The sequence below is a fragment of the Scyliorhinus canicula genome, chromosome 17 (genome assembly GCF_902713615.1).
Source record: "Scyliorhinus canicula chromosome 17, sScyCan1.1, whole genome shotgun sequence".
Classification (NCBI taxonomy): Eukaryota; Metazoa; Chordata; class Chondrichthyes; order Carcharhiniformes; family Scyliorhinidae; genus Scyliorhinus; species Scyliorhinus canicula.
In genome coordinates, this window is record NC_052162.1 from 105733570 (window position 1) to 105747140 (window position 13571).

General features: G+C 45.5%; 2 non-coding genes across 2 annotated transcripts; both read left to right on the forward strand.

Moving 5' to 3' along the window:
- The first annotated feature begins 7653 nt into the window (after positions 1–7653).
- On the forward strand, positions 7654–7748 carry trnai-uau. Its single transcript has 2 exons — positions 7654–7691; positions 7713–7748. It is a non-coding gene; the product is annotated as a tRNA-Ile (tRNA).
- Positions 7749–9680: 1932 nt separating this feature from the next.
- On the forward strand, positions 9681–9752 carry trnae-uuc. Its single transcript has one exon. It is a non-coding gene; the product is annotated as a tRNA-Glu (tRNA).
- The last annotated feature ends 3819 nt before the right edge of the window (positions 9753–13571 follow it).

Consider the following 13571-nt stretch of genomic DNA (forward strand, 5'->3'; position numbering starts at 1 on the left):
GCTCCAATGCCATTGAAATAAAATATAAATTAAGGAGCTGCAATCGACCAAAAGCCTCCTTGCGCCTCCTCTGACAATTAATATGATCACAGCGAATCCCCAGCCTTAAAACCAATTCCCAAAACGATCCCGATAACCTTTAATTCCTTTCGGGTCCAACAATCTCTCCATCCGACCCTTCAATATCTGCAAGATCTGAGGATTGACGGAGATCTGCGGCACAGAATTCAATGGATTCCCAAACTTTGACGAACTGCTGTATTTTGTGGTCTCCAGTGGCACAATCGGTTAGCGCGCGGTACTTATACAGCAGTGCAGACAGCGAGCTATGCCGAGGGTGTGAGTTCGATCCTCACCTAGTGCAGTTTTTTTGCTGCAACGTGTGAGGAACTCTGCAATTCAATGTTCAGTTCGCAGCTGAGAACATTTAAATAGTAAACCAGCGTCTCTGGGCTGGTTCACCACACATGCTGGCACTGCTGCTTCACAGCTCTTGCATCCCGGGTTCAATTCCAGCTTCGGGTGACTGAGCAATTTGCACTTTCGCCCAGTGTCAGAGAAAATCCAGCATCTGGTAGTATTGCCAACATGTCCACGGATATGGAGATGCTGGCGTTGGGCTGCGGTGGGCACAAGAAGAAGTCTTACAACATAGAACATTACAGCGCAGTACGGGCCCTTCAGCCCTCGATGTTGCACCGACCCGTGAAACCATCTGAAGCCTATCTGACCTACACTATTCCATTTTCATCCATATGTCTATCCAGTGACCACTTAAATGCCCTTAAATTTGGCAAGTCTACTACTGTTGCAGGCAGTGCGTTCCACACCCCTACTACTCTCTGAATAAAGAAACTGCCTCTGACATCTGTCCTTTTTCTACCACCCCTCAATTTAAAACTATGTCCCCTCGTGTTGGTCATCACCATCCGAAGAAAAAGACTCTCACTGTCCACCTTATCTAACCCTCTGACGATCTTATATGTCTCTATTAAGTCATCGCTCAGCTTTCTCCTCTCTAACGAAAACAACCTCAAGTCACTGAGCCTTTCCTCGTAAGACCTTCCCTCCATACCAGGCAACATCCTAGTAAATCTACTCTGAACCCTTTCCAACGCTTCCACACTCTTCCTATAATGTGGTGACCAGAACTGCACGCACTACTCCAGCTGCGGCCGCACCTGAGTTTTACACAGCTGCAGCATGACCTCGTGGCTCCGAAACTCAATCCCCCTACTGATAAAAGCTAGCACACCATATATTTTCTTAACAGCCCTATTTACCTGGGTGGCAACGTTCAGGCATTTAAGTACCTGGATGCCGAGATCTCTGTGTTCATCTACATTACCAAGAATCTTGCCATTGGCCCAGTACTCTGCACTCCTGTTACACTAGGTTAAAGTACAATAGGTTTATTTTGATTCATAGCTTTCGGAGCACAGCTTTAACCTGGTGTAAGACTTCTTACAAGTGGTGCAAGACAGAGGATTTCGATTCCAGTCTATGTAGCAATGTGGGATTGATTCCCACTGCTGTGAAAGTTTCATGCAGTTTCGCTGAGTTGATTGATTGTTCCCTTCTGCAGAATCAGTGTCACTCAACGTTGATCCAGTTGTGTAGCTCCTGCTTTTAACAAGTAGTATAAGGAACCACTATTCGCAACAACCATTGCGAAGGCAGGGCAGTGACATTGGTTCAGCTGCTATTCCAGTGCCCACTAGCTCAGTCATTAGAGTCTGAATTTCGGATTGTAGTTTGGAGCCCCACGTTTGGCGCAATTGTTTAAACGTTGCTGCTTTCAAGGATGAACTCCAGCTCTCCATTCCTGACGGAGTGTCACCAATCAAATTTAGTCTTGTCTCCATCCCGCTTTCTTGGTACCACAGTTACTGGTTTATGAGTTAAAATTGCCTCTATGTCATTTGAAGTCGGAGATTTTAATGCTCTCTTGTCATTTTGAATTAAATGTGGACCCATATCTGGGAGATAATTGTGTCAGTGCGATGTGTAAAATCTGATCAATTGCCACCCAGATTTTACCTCACTGCACAATCGCCATGGTCAGTTCGTTGAAGCCTATCAGTGTCCTTCTCCTCTGGATTTGTTTCCTACCCGCTGCGCATGTAGCATTTCCAGCCCCGATGGGGAAATGCAGCTCTCATTCCACTGATTATCGATTCAATCAGGAAGCAATTCAGGTTCGCTTATCAGCTTGATGGACTCGTGCCCAGGCCTGGAGTGGTTCCAGGGTCGAATCAACGAGATCACCAGAGAATTGGGGCAACGTCCCGCTGAGTTGGGCCAGCGTTCCTGGTGGTCTTGTGGTTAGGATTCGGCGCTTTCACCGCCGCGGCCCTGGTTCGATTCCCGGTCAGAGGGAATGAAAGTTTACTCTTTTGCAGGGGCTGGTTTTGCTCACTCAGCTAAATCGCTGGCTTTTAAAGCAGACCAAGCAGGCCAGCAACACGGTTCAATTCCCGTACCAGCCACCCCGGACAAGCGCCGGAATGTGACGACTAGGTGCTTTTCACAGTAACTTCATTGAAGCCAACTCGCGACAATAAGTGATTTTCATTTCATTTTCACTTAGTTCATCAAGGAGAGCATTTACTTTTCATTTCTGACCTTTTGCACTCGAGACAAGTATCTCCGACAATATGCCATGACAGCTGTAATACAAGTGACTTCTGCAGCCAATAGCAACACCGATTGCTCTCAGCTGGAAGTGACAGTGACAGTGAGGTGAGACAGTACTCATGTATCAATTACAATTTCCAATACCCACCACCCTTATCACTGCGGCTCCTGTGAAACTTTCAAGACAACATACGGCAGATATTCATCACTGGAAGTAACTGACACACATGAAATTCCAAACACATTCATGCCATACCTCTTTCTGCTTCTGTCGCTACCTCACCTATCCAGATCCCTCTGTCCGTCCATATCCCAGGGTCAATGCGCTGCTTGATACAAACAGACAGTTGGCGAACCCAAGCTTTGCCTCGAAAGCAGGAACAGGCAGTGTAGGACACAACGTATTGAGAAGTGATGGAGTTTACAGATGAGAATCTGTAGGATTGGAAAATCGCTGTTGTAACCCCCCTGTTCAAGAAGGGAACAAGAAAAAAGATGGAAAATTATAGGCCAATTACCCTAACCTCGGTTGTTGGCAGAATTCTAGAATCCATCGTTAAGGATGAGATTTCTAAATTCTTGGAAGTGCAGGGTCGGATTAGGACAAGTCAGCATGGATTTACTAAGGGGAGGTCGTGCCTGACAAACCTGTTAGAGTTCTTTGAAGAGATAACAAATAGGTTAGACCAAGGAGAGCCAATGGATGTTATCTATCTTGACTTCCAAAAGGCCTTTGACAAGGTGCCTCACGGGAGACTGCTGAGTAAAATAAGGGCCCATGGTATTCGAGGCAAGGTACTAACATGGATTGACGATTGGCTGTCAGACAGACGAGAGATTTGGGATAAAATGTTCTTTTCGGAACGGCAACCGGTGACAAGTGGTGTCCCGCAGGGTTCAGTGTTGGGGCCACAGCTGTTCTCTTTATATATTAACGATCTTGATGACGGGACTGGGGGCATTCTGGCCAAGTTTGCTTATGATACAAAGATAGATGGAGGGGCATGTAGCATTGAGGAGGTGGGGAGGCTGCAGAAAGATTTAGACAGTTTAGGAGAATGGTCCAAGAAGTGGCTGATGAAATTCAACGTGGGCAAGTGCGAGGTCTTGCACTTTGGAAAAAAGAATAGAGGCATGGACTATTTTCTAAACGGTGACAAAATTGATAATGCTCAAGTGCAAAGGGACTTGGGAGTCCTAGTCCAGGATTCTCTAAAGGTAAACTTGCAGGTAGAGTCCGTAATTAAGAAAGCAAATGTAATGTTGTCATTTATCTCAAGAGGCTTGGAATATAAAAGCAGGGATGTACTTCTGAGGCTTTATAAAGCACTAGTTAGGCCCCATTTAGAATACTGTGAGCAATTTTGGGCCCCACACCTCAGGAAGGACATACTGGCACTGGAGCGGGTCCAGCGGAGATTCACACGGATGATCCCAGGAATGGTAGGCCTAACATACGATGAACGTCTGAGGATCGTGGGATTATATTCATTGGAGTTTAGGAGGTTGAGGGGAGATCTAATAGAAACTTACAAGATCATGAATGGCTTGGATAGGATGGACGTAGGGAAGTTGTTTCCATTAGCAGGGGAGACTAGGACGCGGGGGCACAGCCTTAGAATAAAAGGGAGTCACTTTAGAACAGAGATGAGGAGAAATTTCATCAGCCAGAGAGTGGTAGGTCTGTGAAATTCATTGCAACAGAGGGTGGTGGAGGCCGGGACGTTGACTGTCTTTAAGACAGAAATTGATAAATTCTTGATTTCTCGAGGAAGTAAGGGCTATGGGGAGAGAGCGGGTAAATGGAGCTGAATTCAACCATGATTGAATGGTGGAGTGGACTCGATGGGCCGAATGGCCTTACTTCCGCTCCTATGTCTTATGGTCTTCTGGAGAAGGTAAAACCACACCAGGATCTCATCTTCCTGGTCCCCCCGGACACTGATGCAGGAATGTGTGCAGTGCTAAGTAGTCATTGTCACAATCTCCTTCCAATCTTCTGCATGTTGCTAAGCTTTGTCGTACTTAAAGTCTTGCTGCATCTTTTCAGGTTCTGATGAGACCACATCTGGAATATTGTGTTCAGTTTCGGTCTCCACATTGAATGGACAATATACTTGCATTGGAGGTGGTACAGCAAAGGTTCACGAGATTCTTCTCTGGTTGACAGTGTTTTCCTATGTAAAGGGGCTGAGAAATTTGGACTGAAATTCCCTGGAGTTTAGAAGACTGGGAGGTGATCTCAAAGAAATCCACACAATTGTGAATATGTTTGATAGGGTGGACGCTGAGAGATTGTTTCCACTGGTCAGGGAATCTAAAACACTACGGCAGAGTCTCAGGATAGGGGGCTGTTCATTCGTGACTGAGATGAGGAGACATTACTTCACTCAAAAGGTTGTGAATCTTTGAACTTCTCCACACCAGAGGGTTGTGCATGTTCCATCATTGAACACATTTCAGGTTGGGATAGACAAGCTATTCGTTCTATTCGGAAATGAAGGTGAGCTGTGGGAAGATGGAATTGTGTAGGAAGATCAGCCAACATTTAAACCTTTAAGTCAGGTTATCAAGTTTAACCGCATATTTGAGATACATATTTTATTACATGTAATATGTTTCTCATGAATATTCATTGACTAAATTATTTTGGTAACACCAGATCACAGTAGAGCCGTTAACACTTGAGACATATTTTGCCCAAGGACCCTATAACAACCCAGAACTGTGAACAATGAATGCTGATGGGGAGAAAACAGCAAACAAACCCGTCACTGGATGGCCTCGAACCAACAACCTGAAGATTTAAAGCACGTTCGCAGTCTGGGCATTAAAAAGCTCTCACCTCAGTATGTACTAGCTGATGCCTCAGCAGGTGGAATGAGGCAGTGAATCCTTTCCCACACTCTGAGCCGGTGAACAGCCTCTCCCCATTGTGGACTTGGTGTGACAGCAGGGAGCAGAACTGAGTGAATCCCTTCTCACACTGGGCGCAGGTGAACAGTCTTTCCCGAGTGTGAATTTGTTGGACTGGCAATCGGTTGGATAACTGCGTGAATTTCTTGTCACATTGAGTGCAAGTGAATGGTTTCACCCCAGTGTTACTTTCCATGTTCCATTTCTGACTGAATCCTTGGCAATAAACGAAAGAAGAAGTGTAACAGGAAAATCACTTGGGAATTTTGGGAATGTTTACATTTAATTTCATTCAATCGATAATAAGACGTGGTAACGTCACTGATTGGGCTAAGGGGGAGGATTTAGGCTCCAGTCTGTGTAAGATAATTCTATGATTTTATGTCAATACAATTAGCATCATGACAGCTGTAGCCATGGTCCTATTCAAAGACCACTTGAAAGTTCCTAAAGTGTTCCACCCCACTATCACAGCAGGCAGTCCATTCCACACCCTATCCACTCTCGGAGCAAAGAACCAACATCGGATATCCCTCCTATATCTCGCACTCTCAATCTTATCGTTCTGCCCCCTTGTATAGTCTCTTCAATGTGGAGACCGAAACTGACACGATGTTCCTGATGTGGTCTCATCAGAACCTGAAAAGCTGTAGCAAGACATTAAAGACGACAAAACCGAGCAACATGCAGAAGACTGGAAGGAGATTGTGACTGTGAATATGTGGCACTGCGCACATTCCTATTCCTATTTATTATCTGTAAACTCCATTTCTTCTCAATACCTTGTGTCCTACACTGCCTGCTCCTACTTTCGAGGCTAAGCTCAGGTTCGCCAACTGCCTGTTTGCATCTGGCAGCTCCTTGATCCTAAGATCTTGCTGAATTAAGCATTCAACTCTCCGACTTCCCGAGACACAGAAGTAGTTCCCACTCATAAATTAGTAACCCTGATACTAACAAAGCGGGATGGAGGCAAGACTAAGTTTGAGTATTGACACTCCGGATGGAATGGCGAGCTGGAGTTCATTCACAAAAGCAGCAACGTTGAAACAACTGCGCCAAACGTGGGGCTGCAAACCACAATCCGAATCTCAGGCTCTTACGACTGAGCTACTGGGCACTGAAATAGCAGCTGACCCAATGTCACTGCCCTGCCTTCGAAATAATTGTTAGTGAATTTGTGGTTCTTCGTTGTACTTGTTAAAAGCAGGAGCTGCACAATTGGATTAACTTTGGGTTCAGGTCCGAATCTTTACAGTCTTTACAGATCTCGGGATCTCTAAAGTCTTAATTACCTGCAATTGCTCGCATTCAAAGCATGTCTTGCATCTTTGAGTTTGTCTCTTTATATATGTGTCTGAAACATACCTCTTCATTCACCTGAGGAAGGAGCAGTGCTCCGAAAGCTAGTGATTTGAACAAGCCTGTTGGACTTTAACCTGTTGGTGTAAGATTTCGTACTGTGCTCACCCAAGTCCAACGCCGGCACCTCCACATCACAATTTTGGGTTGGCACTGATTGTGCAGAACAGCACATTCAGTCACCACAGATAAACTGCATGAAACTTTGACAGCAGTGGGAATCAAACCAACATTGCTATGGAGGCAGGGATCGAAATCCACTGCTTTGGACCACTTGTAAGACGTCTTACAACATCAGTTTAAACCTCCGCTCCTAAAGCTAGTGATTCCAAATAAACCTATTGGTCTTTAACCTAGTGTTGTAAGACTTCATCCTGTGCCCACCCCAGTCCAATGGCGGCATTTCCACATCATTGGACCACTTCGCCAGACGACCAGCGTCGGGATTTTCTGTTTACCATTCTGTTTGCTCTAATGCCATTGAAATAAAATATAAATTAAGGAGCTGCAATCGACCAAAAGCCTCCTTGCGCCTCCTCTGACACTTAATAAGATCTCAGCGAATCCCCAGCCTTAAAACCAATTCCCAAAACGATCCCGATAACCTTTCATTCCCTTCGGGTCCAACAATCTCTCCCTGCGACGCTTCATTATCTTCAATGATCTGAGGATTCACGGAGATCTGCGGTACAAAATTCAATGGATTCCCAAACTTTGAAGAACTGCTGCATACTGTGGGCTCCAGTGGCGCAATCGGTTAGCGCGCGGTACTTATACAGCAGTGCAGACAGCGAGCTATGCCGAGGTTGTGAGTTCGATCCTCACCTGGAGCAGCTGTTTTTGCTGCAACGTGTGAGGAACTCTGCAATTCAATGTTCAGTTCGCAGCAGAGAACATTTGAATAGCAAACCAGCGTTTCTGGGCTGGTTCACCATACATGCTTCACAGCTCTTGCGTCCCGGGTTCAATTCCACCTTCGGGTGACTGAGCAATTTGCACTTTCTCCCAGTGTCAGAGAAAATCCAGAATCTGGTAGTATGGCCAAGACGTCCACGGATATGGAGATGCTGGCGTTGGGCTGCGGTGGGCACAGGAAGAAGTCTTACAACATAGAACATTACAGCGCAGTACGGGCCCTTCAGCCCTCGATGTTGCACCGACCCGTGAAACCATCTGAAGCCTATCTGACCTACACTATTCCATTTTCATCCATATGTCTATCCAGTGACCACTTAAATGCCCTTAAATTTGGCAAGTCTACTACTGTTGCAGGCAGTGCGTTCCACACCCCTACTACTCTCTGAATAAAGAAACTGCCTCTGACATCTGTCCTTTTTCTACCACCCCTCAATTTAAAACTATGCCCCCTCGTGTTGGTCATCACCATCCGAGGAAAAAGACTCTCACTGTCCACCCTATCTAACCCTCTGACGATCTTATATGTCTCTATTAAGTCAACGCTCAGCTTTCTCCTCTCTAACGAAAACAACCTCAAGTCCCTGAGCCTTTCCTCGTAAGACCTTCCCTCCATACCAGGCAACATCCTAGTAAATCTACTCTGAAAATTTTCCAAAGCTTCCACATCCTTCCTATAATGTGGTGACCAGAACTGCACGCAGTACTCCAGCTGCGGCCGCACCAGAGTTTTGTACAGCTGCAGCATGACCTCGTGGCTTCGAAACTCAATCCCCCTACTGATAAAAGCTAGCACACCATATGCCTTCTTAACAGCCCTATTAACCTGGGTGGCAACTATCAGGGATTTATGTACCTGGATGCCGAGATCTCTGTGTTCATCTACATTACCAAGAATCTTGCCATTAGCCCAGTACTCTGCACTCCTGTTACACTAGGTTAAAGTACAATAGGTTTATTTGGAATCATAGCTTTCGGAGCACAGCTTTAACCTGGTGTAAGACTTCTTACAAGTGGTGCAAGACAGAGGATTTCGATTCCAGTCTATGTAGCAATGTGGGATTGATTCCCACTGCTGTGAAAGTTTCATGCAGTTTCGCTGAGTTGATTGATTGTTCTCTTCTGCAGAATCAGTGTCACTCAACGTTGATCCAGTTGTGTAGCTCCTGCTTTTAACAAGTAGTATAAGGAACCACTATTCGCAACAACCATTGCGAAGGCAGGGCAGTGACATTGGTTCAGCTGCTATTCCAGTGCCCACTAGCTCAGTCATTAGAGTCTGAGTTTCGGATTGTGGTTTGGAGCCCCACGTTTTGGCGCAATTGTTTAAACGTTGCTGCTTTCAAGGATGAACTCCAGCTCTCTATTCCTGCCGGAGTGTCACCAATCAAATTTAGTCTTGTCTCCATCCCGCTTTCTTGGTACCACAGTTACTGGTTCATGAGTGAAAATTGCCTCTATGTCATTGGAAGTCGGAGATTTTAATGCTCTCTTGTCATTTTGAATTAAATGTGGACCCATATCTGGGAGATAATTGTGTCAGTGCGATCTGTAAAATCTGATCAATTGCCACCCAGATTTTACCTCACTGCACAATCGCCATGGTCAGTTCGTTGAAGCCTATCAGTGTCCTTCTCCTCTGGATTTGTTTCCGACCTGCTGCGCATGTAGCATTTCCAGCCCCTATGGGGAAATGCAGCTCTGATTCCACTGATTATCGATTCAATCAGGAAGCAGTTCAGGTTCGCTTATCAGCTTGATGGACTCGTGCCCAGGCCGGAGTGGTTCCAGGGTCGAATCCACGAGATCACCAGAGAATTGGGGCAACGTCCCGCTGAATTAGGCCAGCGTCCCTGGTGGTCTAGTGGTTAGGATTCGGCGCTTTCACCGCCGCGGCTCGGGTTCGATTCCCGGTCAGGGAATGAAAGTTTATTCATTTGCAGGGCTGGTTTTGCTCACTCAGCTAAATCGCTAGCTTTTAAAGCAGACCAAGCAGGCCAGCAACACGGTTCGATTCCCGTACCAGCCTCCCCGACAAGCGCCGGAATGTGGCGACTCGGGGCTTTTCACAGTAACTTCATTGAAGCCTACTCGCGACAATAAACGATTTTCATTTCATTTTCACTTAGTTCATCAAGGAGAGCATTTACTTTTCATTTCTGACCTTTTGCACTCGAGACAAGTATCTCCGACAATATGCCATGACAGCTGTAATACAAGTGACTTCTGCAGCCAATGGCAACACCGATTGCTCTCAGCTGGAAGTGACAGTGACAGTGAGGTGAGACAGTACTCCAGGCTGCTCATGTATCAATTACAATTTCCAAAACCCACCACCCTTATCCCTGCGGCTCCTGTGAAACATTCAAGACAACATACGGCAGATATTCATCACTGGAAGTAACTGACACACATGAAATTCCAAACACATTCATGCCACACCTCTTTCTGCTTCTGTCGCTACCTCACCTATCCAGATCCCTCTGTCCGTCCATATCCCAGGGTCAATGCGCTGCTTGATACAAACAGACAGTTGGCGAACCCAAGCGTTGCCTCCAAAGCAGGAACAGGCAGTGTAGGACACAACGTATTGAGAAGAGATGGAGTTTACAGATGAGAAGGTAAAACCACACCAGGATCTCATATTCCTGGTCCCCCCGGACACTGATGCAGGAATGTGTGCAGTGCTAATTAGTCACAGTCACAATCTCCTTCCAGTCTTCTGCATGTTGCTAAGCTTTGTCGTACTTAAAGTCTTGCTGCATCTTTTCAGGTTCTGATGAGACCACATCTGGAATATTGTGTGCAGTTTCGGTCTCCACATTGAATGGACAATAAAATTGCATTGGAGGTGGTACAGCAAAGGTTCACGAGATTCTTCTCTGGATGACAGGGTTTTCCTATGTAAAGGGGCTGAGAAATTTGGGCTGAAATTCCCTGGAGTTTAGAAGACTGGGAGGTGATCTCAAAGAAACCCACACAATTGTGAATATGTTTGATAGGGTGGACGCTGAGAGATTGTTTCCACTGGTCAGGGAATCTGAAACACTACGGCAGAGTCTCAGGATAGGGGGCTGTTCATTCGTGACTGAGATGAGGAGACATTACTTCACTCAAAAGGTTGTGAATCTTTGAACTTCTCCACACCAGAGGGTTGTGCATGTTCCATCATTGAACACATTTCAGGTTGGGATAGACAAGCTTTTCGTTCTATTCGGAAATGAAGGTGAGCTGTGGGAAGATGGAATTGTGTAGGAAGATCAGCCAACATTTAAACCTTTATGTCAGTTTATCAAGTTTAATCGCATATTTGAAATACATATTTTATTACATGTAATATGTTTCTCATGAATATTCATTGACTAAATTATTTTGGTAACACCGGATCACAGTAGAGCCGTTAACACTTGAGACATATTTTGCCCAAGGACCCAATAACAACCCAGAACTGTGAACAATGAATGCTGATGGGGAGAAAACAGCAAAAAAAACCGTCCCTGGATGGCCTCGAACCAACAACCTGAAGATTTAAAGCACGTTCGCAGTCTGGGCATTAAAAAGCTCTCACCTCAGTATGTACTAGCTGATGCCTCAGCAGGTGGAATGAGGCAGTGAATCCTTTCCCACACTCTGAGCCGGTGAACAGCCTCTCCCCAGTGTGGACTTGGTGTGACAGCAGGGAGCAGAACTGAGTGAATCCCTTCTCACACTGGGCGCAGGTGAACAGTCTCTCCCGAGTGTGAATTTGTTGGACTGGCAATCGGTTGGATAACTGCGTGAATTTCTTGTCACATTGAGTGCAAGTGAATGGTTTCACCCCAGTGTTACTTTACATGTTCCATTTCTGACTGAATCCTTGGCAATAAACGAAAGAAGAAGTGTAACAGGAAAATCACTTGGGAATTTTGGGAATATTTACATTTAATTTCATTCAATCGATAATGAGACGTGGTAACGTGACTGATTGGGCTAAGGGGGAGGATTTAGGCTCCAGTCTGTGTAAGATAATTCTATGATTTTATGGCAATACAATTAGCATCATGACAGCTGTAGCCATGGTCCTATCGAAAGACCGCTTGAAAGTTCCTAAAGTGTTCCACCCCACTATCACAGCAGGCAGTCCATTCCACACCCTATCCACTCTCGGAGCAAAGAACCAACATCGGATATCCCTCCTATATCTCGCACTCTGAATCTTATCGTTATGCCCCCTTGTATAGTCTCTTCAATGTGGAGACCGAAACTGACACGATGTTCCTGATGTGGTCTCATCAGAACCTGAAAAGCTATAGCAAGACATTAAAGACGACAAAACCGAGCAACATGCAGAAGACTGGAAGGAGATTGTGACTGTGAATATGTGGCACTGCGCACATTCCTAATTCCTATTTATTATCTGTAAACTCCATTTCTTCTCAATACCTTGTGTCCTACACTGCCTGTTCCTACTTTCGAGGCTAAGCTCGGGATCGCCAACTGCCTGTTTGCATCTGGCAGCTCCTTGATCCTAAGATCTTGCTGAATTAAACATTCAACTCTCCGACTTCCCGAGACACAGAAGTAGTTTCCACTCATAAATTAGTAACCCTGATACTAACAAAGCGGGATGGAGGCAAGACTAAGTTTGAGTGATGACACTCCGGGTGGAATGGCGAGCTGGAGTTCATTCACAAAAGCAGCAACGTTGAAACAACTGCGCCAAACGTGGGGCTGCAAACCACAATCCGAATCTCAGGCTCTTACGACTGAGCTACTGGGCACTGAAATAGCAGCTGACCCAATGTCACTGCCCTGCCTTCGAAATAATTGTTAGTGAATTTGTGGTTCTTCGTTGTACTTGTTAAAAGCAGGAGCTGCACAATTGGATTAACTTTGGGTTCAGGTCCGAATCTTTACAGTCTTTACAGATCTCGGGATCTCTAAAGTCTTAATTACCTGCAATTGCTCGCATTCAAAGCATGTCTTGCATCTTTGAGTTTCTCTCTTTTTATATGTGTCTGGAACATACCTCTTCATTCACCTGAGGAAGGAGCAGTGCTCCGAAAGCTAGTGATTTGAAACAAGCCTGTTGGACTTTAACCTGGTGTTGTAAGATTTCTTACTGTGCTCACCCAAGTCCAACGCCGGCACCTCCACATCATAACTTTGGGTTGGCACTGATTGTGTAGAATAGCACATTCAGTCACCACAGATAAACTGCATGAAACTTTGACAGCAGTGGGAATCAAACCAACATTGCTATGGAGGCAGGAATCGAAATCCACTGCTTTGGACCACTTGTAAGACGTCTTACAACATCAGTTTAAACCTCCGCTCCTAAAGCTAGTGATTCCAAATAAACCTATTGGTCTTTAACCTAGTGCTGTAAGACTTCATCCTGTGCCCACCACAGTCCAAAGGCGGCATTTCCACATCATTGGACCACTTCGCCAGACGACCAGATTCGGGGATTTTCTGTTTACCATTCTGTTTGCTCCAATGCCATTGAAATAAAATATAAATTAAGGAGCTGCAATCGACCAATAGCCTCCTTGCGCTTCCTCTGACACTTAATAAGATCACAGCGAATCCCCAGCCTTAAAACCAATTCCAAACACGATCCCGATAACCCTTAATTCCCTTCGGGTCCAACAATCTCTCCATCCGACGCTTTAATATCTGCAAGATCTGAGGATTCACGGAGATCTGCGGTACAGAATTCAATGGATTCCCAAACTTTGAAGAACTGCTACATATTGTGG